Genomic DNA, 24518 nt, shown 5'->3' with positions numbered 1-24518 from the left:
AATGACTGGGTGGGATATTCCAAGCATTCAATCAGAGCACACAAAAATAAACGTTTTTATTTATTTATTTACTTTTAACAGCCCCCACTTGACTGGCGTTTTAGAAGTTGTGTATGGATAAGTAATATCTTCACCTCCACCTCAACATTCTTGTGGTTTTATGAGTGGAGCTAGTGTCTCTGTTGGTTACTGTTCAGGGGAAGGTCATAAACGGGCGATTTATGTCTGAAGTGCAGCCTTGAATGCTGATGCTACTGTCAGAGAGCAGAGACACTGTCTGGTTTGACTCACATTTTATGGAATCTGTAAAGTCCACAACTGAATGTTCTAACTCATGCGCTTTACAGTATGTGCTCACACAGAGGTGGAGTTAACATAACTGGCAGTCAGGGGATATATAGAATGGCATAACATATGGATGGAATATAACTTTGCCCCTTGTGACACTAAAAACAGATTTCACATTTTTCAGTGTTGGTGCAGTAAGTGTGTGTCCGGCATCAGAGTTAATGGTCAAAGTATAAAAACGGGAACACTATTAGCCCTCAGTCTTCTAGTGGTGTTTGTACTTCTGGAAAATATTATTTCCTACAAACACATGACTTGCAACACAATCTCAAGTACAACAATGTTCATTAACAAGTACCAGCTAATATGATGTTACAACGATTACTGCACCATCTACTTTTTTCACAGCGGTTATCTGGACATTCAAGCCACTATTGTTAAATTATGGGTATTTTAATTGCTATAGACAGGGGCTCATTAGCATAGCTTCTTGGGTGGCCATGGCCGTGTTTCTCTAAATCATTGAGCTAATTATACAAGCTAATTAATCAGTATGCTTGGAATGGGCTGCGTGAGCAGACGCTGCTCTTTGTTGGCTTGCATAATGAAAGAAGTCCATTTTTAGATGGTGAAAATGAAGATGGGGAAGGGAGAAAGAAACTTTGATCTCGAAAGTAAACATGTGATTTTTGCATATCAAGTGCGTCGGCGAAGTAGAAAAAAAAAATGAAGTGGGATTGCAAACGCAAAAAGCCAAGCTAGATTCACATTAGTAGGGCTTTGAAGATGCAGAACACTGCATGCAAGCAGCAGATAGGAGAGGTAATGTGTGCAATGGTGTCCAACATCCAATTATCAGTGTCATTGTCATGCAAGACAAACACAGGCGGAGATCTGTCCATCATTGGCACCGCTGTGACGTTTGAGGCTAGCCAAAAAATATTAAAGCATTTACTCCTCTTCCGTTAAGGAGCTTAGCTTTGTTCTTGGAAATGCATAAGGTAAACATGGGAGAGTGTTAATATCGATGCGTGTGCGTTTGTCAAAGCTTGGCTGTGTGCTTTCAAGAATGAGGAGGACCTCTATGCTCCTTGGACATCATTTAGGGTCCCTTGCCATCCTATTATATTCCAATCATCAATCTGAACCCAGTCGTTGACCAAATCCATTTAGGTCCTATGTGTGTGCACTGTATGTGTGGATACGTGTATAAGTGTGTGTGTGTCAGGCGCAAATTCATGCTTTCTTGAACATAACTAAGGGTGCATGAGAGAGTCACTGTCAGAAATTATTACTTAGAAGCAGACATATCCAAGCATCCTGTCTCCAGTATGTGGTGGAGACACTGTCAGCGCTCATGCAGGAGTCTATTTTTAGCAGCTCTCATTATGCACATCGGAGAATCACCTCCTCAAAGCATTTTTACAAACCCTATTGGGACTAGGCTGATAACACAGCAATGCATAGTGGGTACAGCGTATGTTCGTCTGCATATGTCTCAACATGTGATTAGGTTCGCAACTCTACAGTACAATGATCCAAGTGTTTGGTTGTGAATGGACAATAACACAATACACTCCAGCATGATGCCCTCTGACCTCTCTTTCTCTTTCCCTTCCAGGGAGATTCTGAGGAGTTCTATTCTTTCATCACTCTGGTCCGAGGCAGCAATCGCGAATCATTATTCCAAAAAGGTAAGATCCCAAAAAAAACTTCCTTGAAATTGTATTATTCAATAAAGTACTCCATCTATGACAATCACTGTTGGAAATCCATTTTTTAAGGTTCAAATGTCAATGCACCCACAAAATCAACAAGATAATAATGTCAACCTACAGAAATCAAATTAAGGGTCAAACAACCAAACGTTGTTAGTATAGATGAATGTATGGAAAGAACCCATGATCTGTTTATAAAAAAAGTTCAGTCACTGTAAATCAGTTTGGCTTGAATGCCTGACTTTTATTTCTTGACGTGAAATAAATCTCAAGCTTGGCAAACAAGTTAAGTTTGATTTGCTATTCTTGAATGAGTTCGATTTTTACTCAAACTGTAGAACAGTAAATGCCCTTTTCACTAGCTATGTTTACAGTATTATGCAGTCGATTGTCATTTTATAATCCCATTTAAAAAAAGCTGACCATCAGTCTCCTCACAGACATTCACATATTCAGAGTATGCCTACTGGTAATGTTGTTGTTTGACCACTGTACTGGATTCATTCTAAATTTCTTGAAATATCACTGGTGTTGCTCTGTGCAGCATAGTGACACAAATAAAGCATGCTAATGGTGCCCTCTGGAGTACAGGAATCTCTACTGCTGCTGCTCTACTGATTTTTACGAGAGATCAGTTTCCACACTAGGACTGTGTAGATGAGACACCCATTCCTAATAATCACAGCATGTAGACGACTGACAAGTGCTTTTAGCACTTTGTGGAGGACTAAGCACACCCCACAAAGGGGCTACAACAAAAGGCTTACTGGGAAAAATCAGCAATAAGAGAGTAACAGCACTAAACACACTAAATCTCCAAAATAATTTATCGATATAATATCGTCACTAGAATGCCTTTTACTGTATCGTCACAAATAAAGTACCACTTTGCACTACCCGTACTTGCACTTACAACTATACTGCAACAAACCAGCATGCGTTCTACTCACCATCATAATGACTTTCTAGTTGGGATCATTAGAAGTACAGTTTATGTCCAGTGGACCCAGAGTGGAGTTCCCCTTTATCACAGTGCTGGTTTCAGATCAATGAGTAGTGCTGGGGTTTACCCCAAAGGACGTTCGAGTGCAGCTGATAATTGGAGAGTTTGTGTTGCTGTAAAGTTGCTCTTCCTTGGGCCACATAAGTCAGAACATTACTCTACATGTCCATAGGATTCCCAACAAACTTATCAAACCACCTGCAAGGAAAGCTTTGCATGTGTTATTTTGAGTTCAAATTATGGCAGGGCTGTTCTAGCCCAGTGTCCCGTTATTGGGCTTTCCGTTTGTGCCTTGTTTTTACCGGCAGGCCTCAAAAATATTCCCAAGTGTCTTAAATAGGTGATAGTAACCGCTAGGAGGCAATGATTCTTTTCATTCAGAGCATTTCACCCGTATGATGCCCCCTGTCCCTAGTGGAAATTACTGGGCACATGTGCAAACATTTGTTGGAGGCTCAGGTGGCAAAGTGATTTAGATGAAAGATGACAGCAACAAATGCAGCTTCACTGGAAAGGAAAGACGAAAGCAGTTAAGCACAGACAAGTGAGTTAGACTAACTTTGGGCCTGAAGTATTGTTAATGACAGCGGCAAAATTGTCACTATGGCATAGTCTGTTGGAGGCCATTTGAATGCCCTGTTCAACAACCATTAAGGCATTAAATTTAAATTTAATCTGGTGTTTCTTCTCGGAGGAAAAACGCAAAGACGCTTGTTAAATGACATTGTAGTGCATTTTACAGAGAACGGTAGGTACGCAGGTGCCCTACACCTGTCAGATGGACTTGTGTTATATAAAGCAGAATTCACAGCAGTAGCAGGTGACCCCGTTTAGAAAAATAACGAGTCCAGCAGACAAAAAACTTTCCAAAGTCTACTTCCTAAAACTGCTTACAATAAATGAGAAGTGACCTGTTAACGGTGATAAATGCTGTCTTTTTACAGCAAAGGTCTTTTATAATTGGGAAAAAGATAAAGCGCCACAAACCGTAGTGCATTTGAGTCTGTGTTGAATTATGGCTTTCAGAGTTTCTATTCTTAATCAACCCTCAGGGATAGATTTCCATTCAGTCTGCATTCTGTTTTGTGGCATAGATGATGCCAGGTGTGAGGTCTGTTGGGAGTCAACGCGTAGAACCATTTACTTGTGAAGAATGTTTTTTTTCATGGGATTTAATAGGAGTTTCATGCGCTCAATGATACTTCAAAGGGAAAAGACATCCATTGGGTTAAGAGAGAAGCTTTCCATTGTGGTATGACCTCACTGACTACTTGTCCATCCTGCTACCTCTAAGGGTCACAGTACCTGATATCATTGTGTCACAAAATGATACTTCTTTATTTTGATATACTGTGTTATGGATATCAAAAAGTGGACGTACGTGTGTGAGCGTGCATCTAAGCATGTGTTGTGGGCCAGCCCCGGCTGAGATGATTTATTATACCGCTTGAAGGGACTTTCATGAGGTCACATGAGTAACATGGCGGTCATGCATAGCACGCTATTCTCTTTGGCCCTGCTGGCGATATGGGAGGCATGCCAAAACAGCTAAAACAGATTCTGGTTTGCACATATTCAGGTACACAGTATCAAGTATATATTAATTACACACACACACACACACACACACACAAACACACACACACTTATTCACATACAGGAGCGCGCACGCTCACTAAATCAAATAATGTAATCCAGGCTTAATGCTGCTTTATCACCTGTGCAGGAGGCAAACGTTATGCAAATGCACATAAGCTATTCCAAAGGCACGTCAGATTTAATGCCTGTCTTTAATATGTCTTTTGAGAGGTTAATTCTATGCAAATACGGCCTCAGGAGTAGGAAACATTAAGGATATTTTTCTAATAACTCTAAGGGGATGCCACCAAGATAAAAGTGCAGTCTTTAAGACTGACCTTGGATGATTATTTTGAGCTTGGATCTCACCTCAGGGTAGCACCGCAATATTTCAGCTTTATTTTATTGCAAACACAAGTCTGCAGAAGTGAAAAAGAGATAGATATGGTCTCTGTATGTTCAGACTTACAGTGAATTCATACGGCCAAAATACTTGCCTACCATTGAAGCATCTTTGGAACTACTGTCAAATTTTCCAAATGAGAATAGTAAGAAAATGGGTGAAGCTGGAGTGTGCTAGTGATAAGTTATTTTACATTTTAGAGCTTCTTATACTCGCTCTGTCTTTTGTCATTTTGTGTGAAATATTGAAAGAGAAGGTTAAACAAACATGCAAACTGGTTGCTTGAGAGACACAATGCACCACCATAAAAGGGAAAAAGACAAAAGAACACATCAAATCTGACATATTTGCTTGTGCTTTCTCCCATACGTATCATTTTGTATACTCCCTGCAACAGTAAATAAATAAGGGCATTGCTAAAAGTAGGCCATGGAAAACATGCTAATATTAGAAATGCATTTCATCCACTGATTTACTTTGCTTTCAAATGATGGACTAAGCCTCTCAGGCAAGCAGTGTGTTGATGCTAGTTGATGTTGATGCTGCTATCTACAGAATAGTAGAAAGTCATTTGGCTATCTTTCAGTCTTCTCAGTTTGTTTTCCTAACGTATGTATTTTTCAAAACAAGCTTTGTGTCATATTTTCAGTTCCAATTGTTTGAGGATGAAAAGCTCATCCCACTGATTCTTTCTCATCTCCTAGGTGGGGGCAAAGGGGGCATTCTTTTCAGTGGTGAGTCGGCGAGGAGAAACCGCAGCATCTGGCAGCATGTTGGCACCTGCATGAACCCAACAGAGGAGCCTCGTTTCTTGGTGAGTTGTATTCTTTCAAATCAAACGCCCCACACAGTCCATAGGGATGCTGTTTTCCTCAGACAATGTTTTCAGCGTTGAGCTTAACATTTGTGGTAGCTTATTTAGTCATTAATTCCTGAAAAAAAGAGTTTAATTGCAAAATAAGCAGAAGCATTTTCTCTTCTCTCTAAGCTAGAAAAGTGGCTTTTAAAATAAATTGGAACGGCATTTTCATTGAAAAACCCCAGAACGGTGTGGTAGAGTCTTTTTTAGACCAAATGCTTTTAGATGGAGTTGTAGCTTTTGATTTTGTGAATTGGTCAAAAAGAACAATGCCTTTATTTTGTGAATGACATCAGGTTGCATTTTACTTGAAGATTTCTTATAATCAACTCCTATTGGAGTGAACGGTCTAGAGTTCAAACCCCTTTTGTCTATGTGGGTGGGGACTAAGACCATGACAAGAAAGTACAACGTTGTTTGTATCAGCATAGTTTGTTAATGTTTTAAAAAAGGACAGAAATATTAGGGGGAGGCAAAAAAGCAAAAGCCCTGTTGACTGCCACAATTGATGTGAACTTTAATAAATAAAGGTATAAATATGAATACGATTTAACTCACTTAATTTTGACCCCTTTTGTACTTTTTTAAAAACATAATCATGTATTGAATCTTTCAACATTCATTTCTGCCATTGCTAAAAGATGGCATTTCTAATATTGACAAGGAAAACTTATATTTTTGTTCAAACTTATATTAACGAAGATGTTAGTGTTGTATGATTACCTAACACACACAGTTTATGGCATTGTAGAATTTTAGAGTTGCGCTTCACTGAATGGCTTGGAGAGCATCCCCATTAGCAAGAATGTGTTCAATCATAAAAAACATTTATTTTGCTTTGTCCTTCCATTAACACTCCCCCGCTTTGGAAAATATTTTTAAACCATATTTTGAAGCATTTACATTTCATGCGAGGCTTCTCTGAGGAAGGCGAAAATACATTCGTAATGAAACAACACTTAAAAAAAGAGAAAAATGGGAAATGAAAACAAAGACGAGGAAAGGACTAATCACGAACAAACCAGCCAAACAACATACAAAAACTCTCTTGGATTGGACGGGGAACTGCAGATAGAGTAAGAGGGAATATGAGGACAAGTTAAAACAGCGACAGACACTGACAGTGTGACTTTGACTTTGAGTTAATAATTGCTGAAAAGAAGTCTCCAAATTATTGTTGTCAGCTTTATTAAGATCATAAACCTGTCCATGAGGTAGAGCGCTTGTCCCGTAACCACAAGGTTGGTGGTTCAAACCCCTCTACCGGCAACATGCCGAGGTGTCCTTGAGCAAGACATCTAACCCCAAGTTGCTCCCCGGGCGCTTCATTGCAGCCCACTGCTCCTCCGGGATGGGTTAAATGCAGAGAAATAATTTCCCCATTGTGGGACTAATAAAGGATTGATTATTATTATTGTAATTTTGTTTTACAGCCAGATGAATACACTAGATGGTGCAAAATCTAGACATAGGATTATATTTAGGCATTAAAAGCATTCTGAAATATAGAAAGTTTTAAAATAGACATTAGCTCAGGAGCCACATACATCATTCTAATCAGACAGAATGTGATCATGGGAGAAATTCCGAGGATTGTTTCCCAGATTTAACGAGGGTCTGAAACACTAAAATCTGTTCTCGGAGGAGAAAATCCCTGCCCTGGGCCTGTGCGATGATGTAGCTGAGAAAACACATTCAGCGGGGTATAAATATTGCACGGTGAGTACATGCAGGGCTTTTTGGCCGATGAATTATTACAAAGTCCAGTGGCTTTGTGCCAGCCTCAGAATATATCTCGCTCAGCTTCACCCTGCAATAAGCTGTGGCTGGGGAATTGTGGTTACAGGCACGCCACAAATAACTACCAACGATACTAGGAATCCATCACGCTCATCCCACATGTTGTCTGCTAGCACTTGAGCACTCTCAACATCAGCCGGTTATCAAAACACACACACACACACACACTGCATAGGAGTAAGAGTTGCCTGTGAGGCCTGAGTCAGGGCATGAAGGCCCCCTAAAGTTGTATATTACAGGATATAAAACCAAGGATCGTAAACTATGGTATATTATAAATTATTTTTGATCACATTTCCTCCATGAACATATGAAGCGCGGTGGGTTTTCTGTGTGTAGAAATGCTGTAAGGAGTCGGGACTTAGAGGGAAACTGTTTACTGAATATTCACCTCCAGGATGCTTTGATAGATGGTTTATCCCCCAAACTGAGTAAACAGTGCCAACTCCTTGTGCTCACTCTTAGGAGAGCAAATCTGGATGAATGATGATGAGTCTGTTCGCTCAACATCAGTAGAACACGTTTTGGTTTTTTTCCTGCTAAAATCACTTTTCATTTGCATGAGATAATCATGTAACTCAGCAGAGTGTGAAGTTAATGGTTAATACATCCGATTGTGCCGACACAACGAGAGTAAAGGAAAGATCAAAAATAAGTATCTAAATGGGAAAGGACTTTTGCTCTGCGCACTGCATTGTTGAACCAAAGAAATGTCGGGCAGGTTGGGTCCTTTGGTGATTAGCAAAAAAAAAAAAGCATAATCCCCAGACTGCTGACATATTTCTTTTGAAAAACGCCTGTCTGAAAAAGACAGATATGCGTTGGAAAATGGATCAAATCTGTTTCATGTCAGATAGCGGCTAGCGCTTTCCCAGGGTGAATCTTTACTAAGGCACAAACAGACAGGATTAGAGATTGAAGTACTGGCCATAGTAGATCAGGAAAATACAAAAAAAAGGACAATATTAAATGATTACAGACAATTTATGATAACCTCAAAAAGACTTCCTTTAATACAGTCCATACAACATATGCTCTGTGAATCAGCAGGTTCAGTACAGAGGGTATGCTGCCGGACAGAATTAATAACCTTCCCTAAATTCTGGTAACAAACGTGCTAATTCTATAACATTACAGATGTTGGGATTATTAAGACAAGCATGGACAAGTCTTTGTATTTCCTCTGCATAGCCGGAATGATTTTGCAGCAGAGCCAAACAACGTGTGTGTTTAATGAAATGCCTGGATTTAACTCAAGGCACTATGGATGAGGTATTTAAGTGCGGTGCATATTTCATGGCTGTTAACTGCACACGGGGTGCTCATTAGTCGCGTGACAGCTAATGGTTCTGGTGCCTTTTCAAATGCATGACAAGATCTCACTGTCACGCGCACAAACACTGGCACATGTGCATACAAATAGCATTGACAATTCGTTATGGATGGGATTTATTACATTATTAGTCATGGTATTGCAGATATATATGGTAAATGTGCGCATGCCAAAAACAAGTGCTATGATAACAATCCCCAAAAGTTACATTTCCTTCTGAATCAAACTTTTAGCTTTTTGAACTGTCAATTGATATCCTGACTGCAAATGTAATAATCAGATTTATACATTTGCCTATTTTTCAGTCAAATGAGGGTGTTATGTCAGCCTTTATCTGGTGTATCACAACCACAAGATGGTGCTGTGCATCACCGTTTGCCCTCAAAAGGGACTGAGCCAGTGCTATTTACCTCCCATCATTAAAGTGATTGGCTTCCATTTGCTATGGCGTTACAGATTCACATACAGCATTAAATACAAATTGTGTCTTTATCACTGGCTTCTGGTTTATTTTCACACTAAACTCAATTAACTTTCTTAGGATTCTTTTTTTTTTTTAAATACAGGTTTCAGTGTTTTAGCTTACTTGATGTTATCTAGGAGTACATCTCTTAAGTTGCAAATTTAACTTGCTAAATATTTACTTAAACAATGCTGTGGATTCTAATCACTTTCTCAATGTGCAGGTTAAATTTCTAGAACATGCCTACTAAAAAAGATAAATACTAATTTTTACTCTGAAGGGCTCCATCAGACCAAACATGTTATCTAAAGAATGAACTAAGACTTGAGAAATGTAAAACAAACATTGCTTTCTGGCTGTGAAGCTTTAGATATAAGCATAAAGCCGGCATAATAAATCACAAGCATTGAATGTAAATGGAATGCATGCATATACTGTATTCAAGAGGCGTCATGATGATAAAATAGCATGTATTGAAATAATATTAAAATCCAGTAGATGGCAGTCTGTCAATACAGAATCATCCTCCTCACACCCACAGCTCTTAGTAGGTGTGCCTCCAGTCGTCAGGAGAGGTCCCTCACATGCATGTCTACCGTGCGCAGTATGACGGGCGAGAGCAAAGTGACAGCACAAAGGCACGTTTATTGCTGCTGTAATGAAGTACACAAGCTATTTGGATGTGGAACAAGAAATAAAAAAAAGGATTAATGCCTGCACGAGCTTGTCACCACACACACACACACACACACACACACACACACACACACACACACACACACACACACACACACACACACACACACACACACACACACACACACACACACACACACCTCTGCAGTGCTTGTCCCTCCTTCATTTTCTCCCCTTATATCTCCCGCACTCCATCGCTCACTCTTGCACAAAGCGGAATGGCGTCACCACCCACCACTTGGGTGCACACACACACACACACACACACACACACACACACACACACACACACACACACACACACACACACACACACACACACACACACACACACACACACACACACACACACACACACACCTCCACGCCATCTGTCTGTGCAGCGGCCCATGTCTCTGGCACTGGGAGCAGTTGGGAGCAAGAGAGTGAAAGAGAAAAAGTGTCTCTTGGCTCTGTATAGTCTTGAATCCCACTTCCTCTCTTCTTCCTCCTGCTGTGCTGTTGCCTATCAAATGCTCTCACGACATCACACAGTCTGCCGACGGGCCCTTCCTACCATCGTAACATCTATGTTAGATGCCATTTGGAGAACAATCTAATTCTGCCTTTGCTGGAACCTTATGAGCAAAAGAGATGGAGGACATGTGCTCGGTGTTTTCGGTGATTTCACCTCACAGTTATGAGAGCTCGTTTCAGCTTAGTTCATTAACTCTGGGATACACATTTCCTCACAAATGTTAAAGCCCACAACTCAACAAGAGGAAAAATAAACATGGCTGATTAGCGTATGCATTAGGCGTTTCAAATTAATACCACAGATGGCAAATTCACTCTCACCATTTTGTGAGAGGCAGAAATGTTTAAAAATAAAGCTGGGAGGGACAGAGCCTCATTCATGTGCCTTGTTACGGAGTGTTAAGCAGGAAGAATCTTGATGTTGTTTGACTGATTTTAGTACCTCTCCTGAAGTAGACAGAAAGCTGCGTGGTTTTTGTGTGCTTTCTGGTTTTATTTACCAGCATGAGTTCATTGTAAGTGCAAAATGAAATACCTTATGAGCCCAGGAATCACATGCGCACAGTATAATGAGAAAAATCCACAGGCAAATAGGTAATTCTCTGTCATCAAGATTTCATTCTCTTTTCTGTGAATTTTCATAACCATGCAGCTTTACAGAGAGAACAGCAGTGTAGGCTGCTTAAGTAATTTGAACAAAAATGCATTCCCTCCTCTTTCAGTCTCTTCCATCTAGACAGCAAGCGAAAGTGCCTTCATAACGGCGCTATATTCAACTGCAGTGATAAGAAATGGCAGCTATCAGCGGGCGCTTTGGAAGCTGCATATAACAGTTATTGTGTGTGTGTATATATAAAAATTGATTTATGTGGCCTATCACTTAGCAGGCGCAATATGTGGATGAATATGGGCTAATATAATATTATGGAATGAGGTAGAGGGTTAAGGGAAGGACCAGCTACTGCCTCAAGGTGAAAAAAGTATGATCAAAGTCCAGAGACATTTAAAGAGACACTATATTTCAATATCTAAAGCAACGTGAGACTGTCGAGATAAATAAATATATTAAAGAAATGTCAACTAAATGTGTGAGTTATTATATTTCACATATATTACAATAATACAAGATTGTATTAAAAAAACTACAAAATATGACAGAAGTAACAATTTGGTTCAACTTGTTTCAGAATTAATTAAAAGAGACGAAATACAAACAATTTATGATGGTGTTAATAGTTTCAAACTCCAATTTCTTAATGGGACAATACTTTTCACATAGCCTCTATTGTACTTTTTATTAATCGGTTGTTTATTAATCAGTTGTCTTTTGGGAAAAACATATATAAGAAATGGTGAATATTTGAGTCACTTATAGTGTAATAAATACCGCCATGGTTTAGAGAACTAATGGTACATTTAAATTATTTTATTTAGTGAAGGTGGGAGGTTTAATTCATCTTCAGGTTACGTTAAAGATCTGGTGTTTCTGAAAACTGATATATTGCCCCTTCGGGTTACAGGGTCAATTATGATGGGCATACACTAAAACTTCCACTGTTCATATCTATTTTATCCTCTTCTTAAATTGTGTTTATTTATTTATATAACCATTAAAATGTATTAATTAATATAAATAATTGTAAAAATAATCAGCTTATATTTGGGAATTTTAACAAAATCAAAGAAATGTTTAACTTGTAAGAAAATCATATTTCATAAAAGCTACTTTTTCTGTCGTGAATTTTGCCCTTTCCTACCCATTAAATGCAGCAAAGAGAAATAGGCTTGGCGGTAGCAAATAGCCTCATGTTTACCCCGTAGCACAGAGCTGGTGCCATGTCCAGACTTGTAAATCAGGCCCATTGAGGTAGCATAATGCTGATGATTATGACAGCCAGTCGCATGGGAGTGATAGAGGGACGTTGAGTTATGGGCTTGGGGAGGATGCCCAGAACTGGAGAGTCTCACAAATGGAGAAGCACTTTCACCAAAACACAAGTCCCCAGATGGGGACTAATGCTGCAGTTGGCGGCTGTGCCACCCAAATGAGTGCACATTAGCTGCTCAAAACCCACAGAATAGTGAAGTATGTTTGTTTTTTTATCTCGCAGTTCTGCCGCTTCACTCTATTACTGCTAGATAATATTTCAAAAAACACACAGACTGAATAAAAGAGCAAGAGACAGCCAAAGTATTTTGAAAGTGTTTTTCTGTTGCATTGGCATGCAATGCATCACTTAACTAGATGACTTCAGGATGGGAAATGCATTCCCATTCACTAGCTTCCTAAAGAATGTCACGTTTGTATTCTGCTTTATTCATTCGACTCCCCTTTGCGGATGAGCGATCATTCATTCGCATTGATCGTCAGCCATGATAATATAATCAGGCGTAAAGCCTGACAAGCCTAGCCGGTCCGATAGATCAGAGCTGCTGACAGTAGAGCTATGCACAGGTCATAAACCCTCACCTTCCCTGTTTGACCCCACATCAATTTGGCTCTTTCCAATATGAATGCAAATAACAATGCATTTTTGGTGACATGTTTATGGTTATCTCTGTATCTCTGCTCGCTCCGCCTGCTGCCCCTAAATGTGCTGATGTTACCGAGCTAATGGGAATGAAAAGGGTAACCTATTGCTCACTAGTGGTCAGCTCACCACGGCCCTCCCCTCCAACACCTCCCCAAAACATAAACAAAGCGTCCGAGCATGCCCTTGCTCACACACACACACACACACACACACACACTCACACACACACACATGCATACGTCCTCCACCCCAGTCACTTGTGTATGCATTGAGCTGATAAGTGCTGCGGTTCATTTTCCCCATGGCAAAGCACAGTAAAAACTGGGGAGTAATAATTGCTTTGGGGTGAGGGGGGGAGACGAGGATGGCTAAATATGCTTGATTGCCTCCTAAGCTTTGGTGCTGTGTAATGAAATATGGCTTCTGCAGACAGGAGCTCCCGTGCGATAGCTTTCTTGTCACTTTCTCACTTGCTATTTTTTTTTTTTTTTTTTTTTTTTTTACCCCTTTGCTCCTCTGTTCTGGCTTTTCGTCTTTGCTCACCCGTTCCCTTTGTTACAGAATGGAGTCCATCAAAGCTTGTGTTGCCATTGAACACTTATCTAAGCTGTAATGTAATAATTACGGGGGCCAAATCCAGCCTAATTGAGTATTCCTTGCCACATCATAACGGCAGGCGTCCTAATATTCCTCTGTTCTACAATTTAATTTGTGGATTCATTAGCATGAACAGGGTGTATGGAGAGAAACCAGATAACAAGGAACTTGGCAAAAAAACACTGCTGATGGAGTCAGATTGAAGATTGCTCACCTGGATAATTATGTTTCACTGTCACTTTCACGTTAGGACTCTGAAACTCTAAATAAACAATTATTTTTCCACTAAGGCCCATCAAGACCTTTAAATGCAAAGGTCTTGGCTTGTTTGCTTCTATTTCTGCTATTACATAAAAAGCAGCCGCACACAGAAATTTGACAATCAGCACGAATGAGAAGTGTTGGGCAGATAGACTACTGTAATCAGGATTTTCATAATCATCATTGCCAATCTTCATCTGACCATGCCATAAAGCCCTACAATAATGTCTTAAAGATAATGAGTCAAATTAAAGCTCATGCACTGGAGCTAAATGTTTATCCGCAACTCAATTTTGTTGTAACCACCCAAAGCACATTTCACTCTGTTGGTTAAATAAGTAGCTAATCATTTACAAGAATATTAGACCACAGGCTTGTATGGGCACAGCAGCATCTGCTAATGCATTTAGCAAGAAAATAGCCTGAGAAAATCTACCCAGCACATTAAATGCAAGACTTTTTTTCCCCCCTCTTTCGCTTCCAGAATAACTCACAAGCCTAATTTGTTGTGCTACTTAAAGGAAAATGTAATTACACTTGTTTTCATTATAATTCACAACTCCAATCGATAACTGTTGTTAAGTCATTCTCTACTGCACATGCAATTTTCTGTTCCTTCAACTGAAAGTTGGTTGGGAAACGAGTATCCTGTCTGTCTTAACTATATATTGTGAACGTCCAATAATGGTGCTGAGCGATAAACTAATTAAAATAAACATGAAAATACGAGTTTTACGCCAAATACTGTGCAGTAAACTCCATTGGTGTTATTTTCATCAAGCGTTCCCTGCTGTTTATAATACATGGACAGAAATGTCTGATCTTGACTACATAGACAGGCTGATTAAGCTATTCATCCCTATCCTGTTCCTCTCTGTCTTTCTCATTTAGGCAGTTCTCTTTCCTGAGACGTCAACCACAGGATGAGGCCTGCGGCAGGTAAGAGACTGAAAAGAATAGCTGATGAGCGGAGTACAAGAATGTTCTGACCTCTGTTTTGCATCATTTCCCATGCAAGGCATCAAGGGCGCTCACCTGCTGTGCTATTTTTTCTTTTATGCTTATACATTTATTAGCCAAGGGTTCCAGCTGAACATGAGTCCAAATATCCATCTTTGTTCGAAAGAAGGATTTTATATTTTGAGTTTCGAGACAGGACAGAGTCAAGAGATATCAAATCAAGTGCTAAACTGAATCTTGACTGCAGCTCAATCCCTCCCATCTCCTGTCCAGCGATGGGGGCGGGGAAAAACAGACTATATCTGGCAACCTAAACCTTTTTAAAGTGACTGAGAGAGTGAGGGAGACTGACTGGCACTGATGGGACCAGACTAGGACTGTGCGATGCTGTGCTGCACTGCGCCCAGGCCTCACAAGCCTGATTGATAGAGTGTGATGAGACTGTCACTGAGCAAGGAGAGCAGCAGAGAGATAGGCGGGATGGAGGGAGGGAGTGAAGTGGGCTGACCAGGGTGGAGAGATAGTGAGAAATAAATTTGAGAACATGTGAAGGATGAAGTAGGGGGAATGAAGTGGCTGGATGGAATGTGTTTCGGACACTTGAAGGATGGGGATGTGGAGGGGGTGGGGGTGGGGGTCACTGGAGAAGAGGTGAGTCAGATACTGGAGGGCTAAGGGCTCCACTTATATTCAAGTTAAGTTTGGCAGAGACAGATTTAGTTGACATGATATGTTGAGAAAACAGCACAAATCTCAAAAAAGGCCAAAGGTGCAGTGTGTTTAGAATATAAATTCTGAAACAATTATGACAAATAATGGTTGGTTCATCCAAGTTACAACAAGATAACCCCCACATAGATCTACTTAATTCTGGTTTCTGGTCAAGCTGACTTTTGGTTTTATACGACAAGGTTTTGTGATATCCCTCTTTTCCATTTCTGCCCCTAAAACAATGGAGCTGAATGGACACATTGCCATTTTTCAGCACAAACACAATTATGTTTGATGCCATTGTATTGGTGAATATGAAAAGCATGCATTATATAACCAATGTTTATAATATAAAAAATGAACAATTAGAAAAAATGTTTTAATGGAATTATAAGTTTTCATGCAGTGCAAAACTTCAGGAAAAAAAGCGACATGTGAACAGAAACCAGGCAGCTATTGTGTTTCCTTAAGAGCCAATTAGTAATATAAGTTTATAAAGTTATTTCCAAAAAGTCAAGGTTGGTGTGTGAAATATCGTATGTTGGAAATGAAGCATACAAATGGCAACGTCACAATATTTTTGAACAACAGTTGAATTTGTCGCTTGCTGGATTAATGTAAAAATACTAAGTCCATTTTGAAATGCAAAAGAGCAAAGTTGTTCAGCTACGACTGTTGATCATCAGAACTAAATATTTCCTATTCTGTATGTTGTCCATGTGAATGTCATAAATAGTTACTGGCTTGTTTATCAGTCTATCAGCAACTGCTTCGGACACAATATTAGATTTTGTGGACACATGGCATCTTGGCAGTGAATGGAATACAGGCTGAGCTAAAGCCCTGTTCTGGGAATTCCACAGTTAGTGATTTCAGACTCAATAAAGGCGCCATGTTTTACTTTTATCCTTGCCTGAGGAAAGAAGGCTGACTCACCAGAACGGCAAAGTTATTATTAGTTCCTCACATGTGTGGAGAAAAGCAAAGCGTTTGTGAGTGTGAGTGTGTGTGTGTGTGTGTGTGTGTGTGTGTGTGTGTGTGTGTGTGTGTGTGTGTGTGTGTGTGTGTGTGTGAGAGAGACACAGACAGAGAGAGAGAGAGAGAGAGAGAGAGAGAGAGAGAGAGACTGAGCTCCAGCAGCATTGGTAAGTGCATGCAGGAGCAGCATATCTGCCGCCTGCCAAGCCCTGACCAGGGCACCCCAACTCAGGGCTCCCCTCCCCCCCCTCCGTCCCTCTCTAGCGCGGCTCCCCACTAGTCTGCTAAAGGCAAGGCGACCAGGTGAAATGAGCAATTCCCATTCAGGGACAGGAGCGCCGTGCTGACTCGCCCTGTGAAATGGCTGCTCACTTTGGCAGATCAATGCACTCCCTTTCCCCTTGCGCACTGCCACTGAGTGATAGCCAGGAAGAAAAAGGAAGGGGGGGGGGGGTAGAGAGAAGGGTAGAGAGAAGGGAGAGGTGGTTTTGTGCGTCTGTTTGTTTGTTTGTGTATGTGTGTGAGTGTGTAGAAGGAGTAGGGTGTTAGCAGGGCACTTAATGATATTTGCCATGGCTGCTCTGAGTGAGCGCTATTAAAGGAAAATGGGAAATGCTTTGCATATACTCAAAAGACATGCAATATTGCTGTAGCCTCTCTGGGAAGAAAATGTGGCGTTCACAGTCCCACCGGATATGAGAATATTCAGCCACTGAACTGGAAATTTTGATATGAATGATATTAGTGACTATCATTAAAATGCTTAGTTCTGGCAAAATTAATTCCATATCTCTACAGTGATGAAACTCGTATGTCAAAACATAATAGCGTAGGCACAGGCTGGGCATATATTTTCAAGGGTAAAACTGTGAGATGATTTGATATGTGCATAATCTTGGCTAATTTTCGACCAGGTAATCATGCAGAAACAGTAACCCGGGATTTATTTTACTTATACTGTGTATGTTCTTTGCATACCGTGTCTTTGTTCTTCAAAATGATGACACATAATGTAATAAATCAGGATCGTAAAAAAATATTAATGATGTCAAAGGTGAAACAACAGCATATATTATATCGGTATAACTTGAGATTTATAGCCCCTGAGTCAATTGTAAAATGAATGCTAACTTGTTTATGATCCTCAGTATTACAGAAAATGTATATCATATCTTAAGTTGTTGAAGAATTCTAATTGTGCCAAAGGTACATTTGCATTAGAAAGAGGCAGAACCTGTCCAATTGTCTACTCTCATATATTAAAACCCTCACCATGGAAATATTGCCTCACGCTCTGGCCACATCCTGCACTTGCAGGGACCCTGAATCATGGTTGGCTAAGGATGATTCCAACAATGCACTTTGTTGATTGGTTATTGGTTACATCATTGGCTCATGAGTGCCAAGTGATTCATGGCCAAATCTATTATTTAAATCTCAAAACTCATCCATATATTTTTCATTTCATGATAAATGCTCATGACATTTTGCTCATCTGAACAAAGTCTTCAGATTTGTACAATCTACAGCGTAAGCAGCATAGACACACAAAGAGTAATAGTGATTATTGCATTTTATATATGATTATAATCTTAATAGAGTGTTTAATATGCTCGAGCCTTGCAGCAGAGTAGCCTCAGGTACTAAATCTGTCAGAACCGTCAATACTATTGACCTAATAAACCACGGTAAGTAATCTTTACCAGAAGAAAAAAATACTAATTGGAATATCCAGATATCAATGGCTCTTAATTGGAAGACATTTAATTAACATGAAAAGCAATATGCAGAGAATATGTGCTACAATTATTATATGAAAACCATTATTATCGAATACAGTATTCGTCTATTTAGGGCCACTCTAAATGAAAATTATGATTTATTTATTTATGCATAACGACAGTATATGTCTCAGTTCTACAGCTTCTGGAGTAGTGGCTACTTAGCAATCTTGTTAGAAATCTTTATTTTTTGCTGAAAACTCCCTCATAGTCCAACCAAAATTCTGAACAGAGCAACAAGCAAACTATAGTCTTGTTTTATCCCCTTGATTGGTTAAACCTGATCAAGAATCATATGTCCCTCCATTTGTAATGTAGGGGAACCACAAGGCTACACCTTTTCTTTTGCAAAAACATTTATTTCTGTATTTGCATACTGATGATACAGTTTTATCCTGACTCAAATATTGTGTCTTTATGTCTTTCTCCAACTGGATTAACAAACAATGAACACAAAATATATCCATATAATTCTAAACTGTAAAATATGAGTCCACAACAATTGCTCCACAACAAGACATTGTCTTATCCTGATAATATGACAAGTCGGGATTCAGTGTTTTTTACAGTCTCTCAATATTGTTTAATGTTGACGAGGAAACAAATAACCCATGAATCAATCTCACTAAAACTTCCATCAATTATAAATTAGTTTGGAATCATTTTGTCATGTTTTGTATCCTTAAAAGCATAGCAAACAGCTGTGTACTTCAGTGGAGGGGCAGACTGAAATTTATAAGAAAATGAAATCACCTTACTCCCTCTTGTAAATAATGGAGTGATGGTCTCTTTGCAATTCAGACCACTTCAGATTCATTAAAGTGTGCTTGCCAAATCTATGCTGACTTAAAATGGCATACTGAACAAATTGAAGAAATGCTTTGGCGTAATGAATGAGCAATGAATTAGGGTTTCAGTTTGACTAAGGAAGTACAGAAGCACGTGACCTGAAGTAGAATTATTTTAATATTATAAAAATGTGCCTTTTACATCGGTGTGATAATTGCGGATTGAGTCTTTATAGTTTGGTAGAACACATACTCCAAAGACATTAAATTATTTTTTACAGTTTTACAATTCAATTTCACAAGCTCATTCAATATTTTACCAACTTACTGACTGGCTTAGTGACTTATAGATGGGTTAAAATGAATGACTCATCGAGAAACAAATGTGGCAGACAAATTGGTTTAACCTTTATTGCTACTGTTCCGAGAGGTCCCTTATTCTAAAACTACGGCTACAAGTCAAATTTGTTTCTACTGTCACTGTTCTAATTTATATTATTTTCTCTTGTCCATCCCTATTCCAAACTTCTGAAGTCCCTCAACATCAGTGGAGCCCGAGTGGAAAATATAGTCAGACCTATACAGACATGACAGCAATAAAGTGCACTTGATTACATGGTTGAAAGTAAGGACAAGGAGACAGAAGCCCAGGAAAGAAAATAGAAAAGAGCACAGCCTCTCGGCTCTGATCGCTCTGAACATCTTTAAGTTAGAAAGTCCTGTTTGTGTGCAGCCTTGGCAGGGGCAGGTGCGGGAGGGTTGCATCTCGGTCATCAGCTGTCAAGGCAGTAATGAACAGTGTTTATTAGTAATACCATGCGCTGCCACATTTCAGGGTGTGAAATGTCAAAGTGTCCATTTTCCCCAAGCTAGTCTGAAGCAACACTGTCAAGGCGTCGTCAGTAAACAATAAGAAACGAGAGGCTAGACAGCAACAAGGAGCTTTATCCGTTTCACCCATTACAGTCAGAGTGAGTGGGAAAGAGTGGTAGAATGTCAAGCTTAAAAAAGAAAATACAGATGCTTCTAAAGGTGAGAAATTGTGGAATCCAAGTGGATTGTATTTGGCAGACACATAATGATAGCTGTTAAACAAAACTGAGGGAAGGAGACTAGGGGAGGCTGAGAGAAAGACAGAGAGAGAGAGAGAGAGGCACAAAGAAACAAGAAGACAGACAGAGAGGATACGAGACAGACAGGTAGTGGGACACCTGCTGTTGCGTCACCTGCTGTAATAATAGTGTTGACATTCAGATAGAAAGCACTGACAATAGGAGCGGGCTGATGCAGCACCCAGTATGCAAATTAAAAGAACACATCATGAAATATTAGCTAGCGTCAGGAATTTCCATCGTACACATTGAATACCACTTGACCCTTTGGCATCCCACAAGTGCTTATGTATTACGTGTGTGTGTGTGTGTTGGTGTGTGTGCAGGAAAGCACAGTTGACATATTAAATGAGCTGATTTGCCACTTAAGTCTTCATGTCATAATAGCACCACATATAAGGCTTTGAATGGAACTCTGTTGTTAATGCAGCTTTGTTCATAATGTATATGCACGCATTGCAAAATGCATGGTAAAGCGCATCAGGTGCTCGTGGAGCGCGGCTGCGTGCTCAACCAGGCGATCAAATGTGACTGGAAAAATCTGGTTGGGGGTCTCTCTCTCTCTCTCTCTCTCTCTCTCAAATTAGTACGACATCAGATAAAAATGACCCCCTTCCCTCCAACATACTCAGTGGCTCTCTTACAGTCCAAAAGCTAACTAACCAGCTAGCTAGCCCTACCACATGTACCGTGATTAAAACAGGAAGGAACTGGTAAAAAGCGGTGTGATTCCATGGCTGGCGCTAAAAATGTAAGAATAAATAAACTTTTATACGCACCTTAATACAGCAAAAAAACAAAAAGAACAATGCGTGGCACAAGAGAGGAGTGCACGGCAGGCGCATTAAACCATTGGAAAACAATGGTTTTGCTGGCACACACATTGCTGGTGACGCTTCTCTAGCAACGGGTCTCTAGTGATCAGCTCCTTCGAGTGTGAATGAAGCCTTCCTAAGCAATTAGTTTAACCTGTGCTGTAGTGTATAGGGTTTGTTTTCTTTGATTGGCATTCCAATTCCACTTACACCTCCACCCCTTCATTCTCACTGTCATGCTATCTTGAAAACCCGGGTTAAACATAATTCAAAAACAGAAAGGATCATTAGTTGGCAAATTCATTCTTGAGTTTCCCTTTCATGCACCCCACATGGCCCCTCAGGGCCTATCAATCAAAATCCGATTCAGCTGATATCACATTCACCATTGCATAAATCTCATTTCCTTTTAAATGCTCAGCAGTCTTTTGTATCAATGTAGACCTATGGTGACTGCAGTAGAAACTTTTCATGTTTGAACTCAGTGGGATTTGAAGGACTGCAGACATCAGCAGATTCTCCCTGATGCACAGGTCAATACCTATTATAGTAAAAGCAATAGTCAATATGGTGCTCTCACATTACCAGCTTTGTATGTGGTCGTTTTCAAAAGCTGTGGTCCATTCTACAGCACTTTGGTGATGAATCTGATGGTTTAACAGCAATATGATTGTTTGTCCTGTCAGATACTTTCTCGCAAAATAAAAAAAGGAACATTGAGAAAAGCGCTTCTATCTCCACTATTCACAGAATAAACTCTATTGATACCATCAATTCTCTTTAGAAAGGCCTGTGCACTTTGGAGCTTAGGCTTTTCAAATAACCAATACCATAACTCCCAAAAACACACCTGTTTAGACTTGCCTTTATTTAATCATCTTTAGCATTAATACACATGCTAACACTTCCAAACCTCTAACATACACATATCCTGTTTATACACACATCCACACACGAACAAAAACTTTGTTCTTCTTATCTGGCCGCCTCGTCAGATAAGAGGAGTTCACCAATAAGTCAGCGGGGGACACAGGAGTTGCGCCTCTAACGTCACACACTTGCGTTTGTCCTTATGTGTGTTTCCACACTTGACACTTAAAAACGACCTGCTTGATTGGATAGTGATCTGAATTTTTTTCTCATCAAAGGAGCAGCTGTAACACTTCGGATAAACGGAGGATAAATATTCCCCATTATATTGGGTGCTTACTCTTTCTCCCTGCAGTATTAGTAGACACTGAGATCTGAAGTCAATGCGAGCCAAGCCACCTCAGGATGTAGTCAGGCTTATCAGAACCCAATGCAAGCAAGGTCCCATCTCAGAGCATTCAGACTTGACAGTTAGTGCGTCCTGGCATGATCGGATGAAAGAAGTTGAATTAAAAAGAGAAGTGGTGCCACAGTCGTTTTGCCTCAATGGCTAGCTAATGGTTGTTGTTATGCCCTCCGCTCATACTGAGCTCATTCTGCAGTTACTGATGCCAACACCATTAATATCCACGGGGTCATCGCCAAAGTACAGTGCCCACCCTTCAGTTCCTCCCCAGGTAAAATTCTAGCTCTGTCAGCATTGTTGCATTTGCACTGTTAGCTGCGAGCTGCCAGAGCAGCCATTTCCATGTGAAGAACGTTGTGGAGGCAATATATATATCCTATTGAGCACCTTTAAGAACAGTTTTAAGTTCATCACATTGCAAGTAAACCCATATTTTGTATAGGTCTTAAAGCATTCATGTTTTCTTCCAGGTTTCAATATACATAACTTGCTAACACACAACATGTTTAAATTACACTCACCTGAAAGAAAACATGATTTAATTCCTATTTAGAACATGAGGTAGTGGTGGCACTTCAGCCTCTTGTGGCAGCAAAGAGTATTATAACAACAAACACCTAGAAAAATATTCTTGATTAAAATAAAAAATCATTTTTCATATGCCATATTTTTTTTTTTCACTTGTTTTTACAGTTGTATTTCTTTTTCGGGAACTCAGAAGGATTATCCTGGCAAAAACCTTTTTTCACCTGCTCTCAAGTCGTAAACACAATTTGGATCAGAATATTTCTCACTTGCCTCTCAGGGTTACCAAAGTATCTATCATGGATAGCTAAGAAAATCACAAAAGTCTTTTGCAGAAATATGACAAAAAGGCCGTCAGTTGAAGCGCTATATAGATCTACAATCAGCTAACAACAACAACAACCTTGTTTCGTAAACCCTAGAAGAATCAACATTTGTAATTAATGAGTCCGTAACTTGGAGCCTTCTGGCAACATAATACCTTAAATCTTTAAAACACTCTGTAATCTCTCTCTCTACAACTGTGTGAACACTTTACCAATCATCAGATGCTGTCTTAAGTTGTTTAACTTAATTGATATAAAAATGTGTTGTGTTTTAATTCACCTAACATAACCATGTTGGTTTACACCTGTATGACTAAAAGCAGCTCATATTCAGCTGATATGTTATAGCCTAGTCTCCCGAGCAATAGTGTCTGATTTTCATGCCAGAGTTCATGTGCAATCCACGACCAACGATTTAGATTTGCCTTCAATCGATCAATATCACAATCTTTAGTTCCACTTTCCTTACTATAACCATACCTATAACAGAAATACTAAAGAAAAAAAGAAAAAAACACAGCAGTCTAAAAGGCAAAGAACATTTTCATCAACTCCGGGATAAGCAGAAGTAGTCAATGCCAGTGTTCCGCCTGGCCATACGGTTAGTAAATTAATATTGTTATAAGAAAGGAGTTCCAATTATTGCCATTGTGCTCATCTTAGTTATCCATGGAGGGGAAATTGTAAAAAAAAAATAAGACTGTAGCATTGACTATCTCCATGTATTCATAAAAAAGGAGAAAGAAAGAAAGAACTGCTCTGATTTATACAAGGCAGCAGAGGAGTGCTGGCAAGCTTGAGCGACTTTAAAGTTTTCTATGGGAAATGAGATTTGGTATATGACAGAGCGCCTAATATCCCTTTCGCATAGCATCCTAGCATGTATGCTAATGCCCTGTCTTGACCACTAATACACAGCAGGAAAAGTGGGCTAAATAAAATGAAGTAGGAGGCAGCGAAATATCATTCTGAATGCCTATAACGACTACAGTATCAGCCCTCTCGGATCTGTACTTCTTCATTCGGATGTTCTCATTTGTATCCACACCTGTGTCATTCACAGCCCTACGTCTTAACCTAATTTCATGGTCTACAGGTTTGGATGGATGGCTCTGCTGCAACTTGAACACTGAAGGAAGGAGAGAGAGCGCCATGAGTGTGTGTGTGCACTCACACAAAAAACACAATTGTGGAAGA

Source organism: Anoplopoma fimbria, chromosome 7 (assembly GCF_027596085.1).
Source record: "Anoplopoma fimbria isolate UVic2021 breed Golden Eagle Sablefish chromosome 7, Afim_UVic_2022, whole genome shotgun sequence".
In the NCBI taxonomy this organism is placed as follows: domain Eukaryota; kingdom Metazoa; phylum Chordata; class Actinopteri; order Perciformes; family Anoplopomatidae; genus Anoplopoma; species Anoplopoma fimbria.
This window is presented reverse-complemented; position numbering follows the sequence as displayed.